Below are 4956 nucleotides of genomic sequence, written 5' to 3' on the forward strand. Positions count from 1 at the left end.
GTTTACCTCCCAATTTATTTTTAGTTCACAGTGAACACAGGTTCCTACTACCAGAGGCAAAATAACCACGTTCTCAATTTGAGCCTTGGTGAATAACTTTTTGGAGTACTGTAGAAAGAACATAGCTTTTAAAAAAATATCCTTTTATTGGTACATTTTAGGAGTACAATACAATGACATTCATCATTGGAGATATGCACCTTTACATAATCTCTCTTAGTTCTTACTTTTTCCCCTTCCCCTGCCCTCCCTTCATCCCCTCCATCCCTCCCTATTTATAAAGACTTTGTTTCCATTTTTTCATTTTCTCATATTAATCCCATTCCCTTCTTTCCTTTCCCCTAGCCCTCCTACTTCCCCCTCCCCTTTGTCCCTTTTCTTCCTATTTCACATTATCTATTATACCTTTTAGTTCTTATTTACACTTTCAATTTCTCACACTAGAGAAACTATTCGGTATTTACATACGTGTCCTGTTTATTTCACTTAAGAGTATTGCCTCAATGTTCATCCATTTAGCAATAAATGTCTCTAATTTCTCATTTTTGATGGCTGAGTAGTACTCCATTTTATTAAAAACACCACATCTTCTTGATCCAGTCTCCAGTAAGAACATAGCTTTTGAGAGCAGCTAAAAAGAGCACAGGCTAGAAATGCCAAATTGTTGGCTACTGGCAAGGGGTTTAAGATTTAGCACTTCAAGGAGATGTACAAAAAAATTACTTCTTTAGATATAGCCTCAAGAAGTTAGGAGTAAGAAAACAAACTGGACTTTAAGTATGTATGACTCCATCTTGAAATCTTACAAAGCCAGCTCTAATCAAAGACTCATTACAAAGATGTTCACCATAATGTTATTTAAAGGGGTAAAAATTTGGAAATAATTTTAATGCCCAATAGAAAAATGATTGATTGAAATGATAAAATAAAGTCAAACAAGCATAAAAACTAAGTTTTAAAAGAATTCTCGGCCAGGTGTGATGGTGCACACCTATAATCTCAGCACTTGGGAGGTTGACGCAGAAGGATTGCCACAAGTTTGAGGCCAGCCTGGGCTACATAGTGAGTTCAAGCCCTGCCTAAACTATACCGAAAGACCCTGTCTCAAAAAAAAAAAAAAAAAAGAAAGAAAGAAAGAAAATAAGTGTTATGGCACAGATAATGCTAAACATTAGGTAAAATATAGAATAGGGCCAGAGATTTAGCTCAGTGACACTGCACCTGCCTCGCAAGTGCAAGGTCCTGAGTTCGATCCCTGGTACTGGAAAAAAAAAGTAAAATGTGGAATCTATTTTGTTTAGAACATGCACATGTATGCATAGAAAAACATGTTATAAAAATACTATATATTAAAATAACAGATTTCTCTACTAATAATATGTTTTCTTTTTGTTTCTAGAACTTCTACAGTGAGAATATCATTTTTATAATAAAAAACTTTAGTGAATGAATATTACTATAAAGAATTATATCTCATATTGACGTAATGAGAATGAATTCAAGTATTGCAACTTAAACAAAGAATTCATTATTTTTGATATTAACATTGTTCCTGTCCTTTTTTTACTACTCTACTTGTAGTATAAAGAAAGCATATAGGGTATGTGTGTGGGAAAGCTTCGGTGCATGTGGATTACTTTCCTAACTTTTGCATTTCTGTGAGATAATAAACACATGCTCTTTATTGCTGTTTGTCAAATTTCCACCATTGCTCTTGGAAAATTTAGTTGAAGTCATGGTACAGTGAATCCTTGAGTGACCGGCCTCACATATGAACAACTTGGGTTACAATGGAAATTTTAGTTTTAACTTACAACTTGAATGCTGGCTGCTTGTGTGGTTATAAGCAAAGATTCGTGATGCCAAAAAGCATATGTAAGCGCATGTAAGTGTCTGAGCCCAGTTGCAAGTGTTTGTGGACATGATTTTGGTCAGTGCTTTATATAATTGATATGATTACTGCTATCAAAATGGCCCCCCAAAAGCTGAAAAAGAAGCTAAGGGAGGAAGGGAAGATAAAGAAAGCAATCACAATCGAAAAGAAGGAAATTGTGGAGAAATATGAGCATGGCATTCGTATGACCAATCTTACTAATATGTACAGCATGTCAAAATCCACTACCTTGACAATCTTAGAGAGAAAAGATTTGTATAAAGGAAGCTGGTGTTGCTAAAGGTGTTACTCAAATTAGTAAGTCATGACCAACAGTGTTAGATGAGGTAGAAAGGCTATTATTATTGTGGGTAAAGGAAAAGCTGATGGCAGGTTATAGCCTGAGTCAATAATTTGTGAAAAAGATAGGACTATAAATGCAGATCCTATAAAGGATAATCCATCAACGAGTGATAATGGTGAAACATTTTGTGCCAGTAAGGAGTTGTTTCATAATTTTTTTGGTACCGAGGATCAAACTTGGGACCTTGCGCTTGCAAGGCAGGCACCAGAACCACTGAGCTAAATCCCTGGCCCTGTTTCATAATTTTAAAGTGAGAACTGGGGTCCATAGCTTAACTAGGCATGGTGAAGCAGCCAGCGCTGAGAGAAGGGCTGTTGAAAATTACATACACCACTTCAAAAATGATGACACAAAGAAATGGCTGTTGCTCTCATCAAGTTTTCAACTGTGATGAAGTTGACCTTTTCTAGAAGAAAATGCCCAGTAGAACATACATTACCTAGGAAGAGAAGAAAATGCCAGGCCACAAGCCTATGAAAGATCAGACTAAACTTATTGCTATGTGCCAATGCAAATGGTGACCTCAAGATAAAGTCTCACTTGGTTTATCACTGAGATACCTAGAGTGTTCAGAAAACATAAAGTCATGAAGAATAGGCTAGGGGTCATGTGGAGATCTAATTTAAAAGCCTGGGTAATAAGAGTACTTTTTCTCTCATGGAGCCCTGAGTCCCGCTCCGCCTCCACATGGACCAATGTGGCTACCTGCTGATGCATGGCCCGTACCTCAACAAGGACTTGGCTTTTACTCTGGAATAAAGACAGCAATTGAACATTCATGGATTGTTACCACCTAGCTTCATCAGTGAGGACCTTCAGGTCCTTAGAGCAGTTAAAATTTTTGAACGTCTGAACTCTGACTTTGACAGGTATCCTCTCTTAATGGATCTTCAAGATAGAAACAAAAAGCTCTTTTATAGAGTACTAATGTCTGATGTTGAAAAATTCATGCCTATTGTTTACACTCCTACTGTGGGTCTCACTTGCCAACAATATAGTTTAGTGTTTCGGAAGCCAAGAGGTCTTTTTACTAGTATCCATGATCGAGGGCATATTGCTTCAATTCTAAATGCATGGCCAGAAAATGTTGTTAAGGCTATTGTGGTGACTGATAGAGAGCATATTCTTGGCTTGGGAGACCTTGGTTGTAATGGAATGGGCATCCCTGTGGGTAAATTGGCATTATATACTGCATGTGGAGGGGTGAATCCTCAGCATTGTCTGCCTGTGACTCTGGATGTGGGTACAGAACATGAAGAGTTACTTAATGACCCATATTATACATTGGACTATGGCAGAGAAGAGTGAGAGGTCCAGAATATGACTTTTTGGATGAATTCATGGAGGCAGTTTCTTCCAAGTATGGCATGGATTGCCATTTCAGTTTGAAGATTTTGCCAGTGTGAATGCATTTTGTCTTCTCAACAAATATGAAAACCAGTATTGCACATTTAATGATGATATTCAAGGAATAGCATCTGTTGCAGTTGCAGGTCTCCTTGCAGCTCTTCAAAGAACCAAGAACAAACTATCTGATCAAACAATATTATTCCAAGGAGCTGGAGAGGCTGGCTTAGAGATTGCACACCTGATTGTTATGGCCATGGAGAAGGAAGGTCTGACCAAGGAGAAAGCAATCAAAAAAATATGGTTGGTTGACTCAAAAGGATTAATAGTAAAGGGACATGCATCCTTAACACAAGAGAAAGAGAAGTTTGCCCATGAATACAAAGAAATGAAGAACTTAGAAGCCATTGTTCAAGAAATAAAACCAACTGCCCTCATAGGAGTTGCTGCAATTGGTGGTGCATTCACAGAGCAAGAAGATATGGCTGCCTTCAACGAATGACCTATTATTTTTGCTTTGAGTAATCCAACCAGTAAAGCAGAATGTTCTGCAGAGCAGTGCTATAAAATAACTCAGGAATGTGCAGTTTTTGCCAGTGGCAGTCCTTTTGATCCAGTTACTCTTCCAAATGGACAGAGCCTATATCCTGGCCAAGAGAACAATTCCTATGTGTTCCCTGGAGTTGTCTTGGGGTTGTGGCATGTGGACTGAGGAACATCACAGATAAGATCTTTCTCACTACTGCTGAGGTTATATCTCAGTAAGTATCAGATAAACACCTCGAAGAGGGCCAACTCTATCCTCCTTTGAATATTATTAGAGATGTTTCACTGAAAATTGCAGTAAAGATTGTGAATGATGCATACCAAGAAAAAACAGCCACAGTTTATCCTGAACCACAAAACAAAGAAGCATTTGTCTGCTCTCAGATGTATAGCACAGAATATGACCAGATTCTCCCGTATTGTTACTCTTGGCCTGAAAAGGCCCAGAATATACAGACCAAAGTTGACAAATAGAATAACAGCTGAAATTTTAAACTTCATTAGTGAGATCTTGAATAATTTTGTAATTTTTAAAGGTTGGAATCTTTTATGATGATTCATAATATGCTTAGACTAAGATAATTTTAACAATCTAAAAATTTATGGAAGATTAATATAAATTAGGATAAACTTTACACTAGATAATTTTACTTCATTTACCTTTTGGTTTCTATCTTAGTTATTCTGCCCAAATGCTCTTTAAATGCTGTTGTACCTACTACTGAGAAATTAATCTTTCTACATCAGAAACTAATGGGAAGATCAAAATTATTAATAAATTAATATGATCAACATTTTTTAAAAAAAGAGTACTTTTTCTTGAGCA

The 4956-nt window shown here is 36.9% G+C and overlaps 1 pseudogene; it reads left to right on the forward strand.

The window, feature by feature from the left end:
• Positions 1 to 2812: 2812 nt before the first annotated feature.
• On the forward strand, positions 2813 to 4604 carry LOC101713768 (NADP-dependent malic enzyme pseudogene; annotated as a pseudogene).
• The last annotated feature ends 352 nt before the right edge of the window (positions 4605 to 4956 follow it).

This window comes from Heterocephalus glaber, unplaced genomic scaffold (genome assembly GCF_053883595.1).
Source record: "Heterocephalus glaber isolate CG9 unplaced genomic scaffold, H.glaber_assembly_v1.0 deba00001442, whole genome shotgun sequence".
NCBI classification, from domain to species: domain Eukaryota; kingdom Metazoa; phylum Chordata; class Mammalia; order Rodentia; family Bathyergidae; genus Heterocephalus; species Heterocephalus glaber.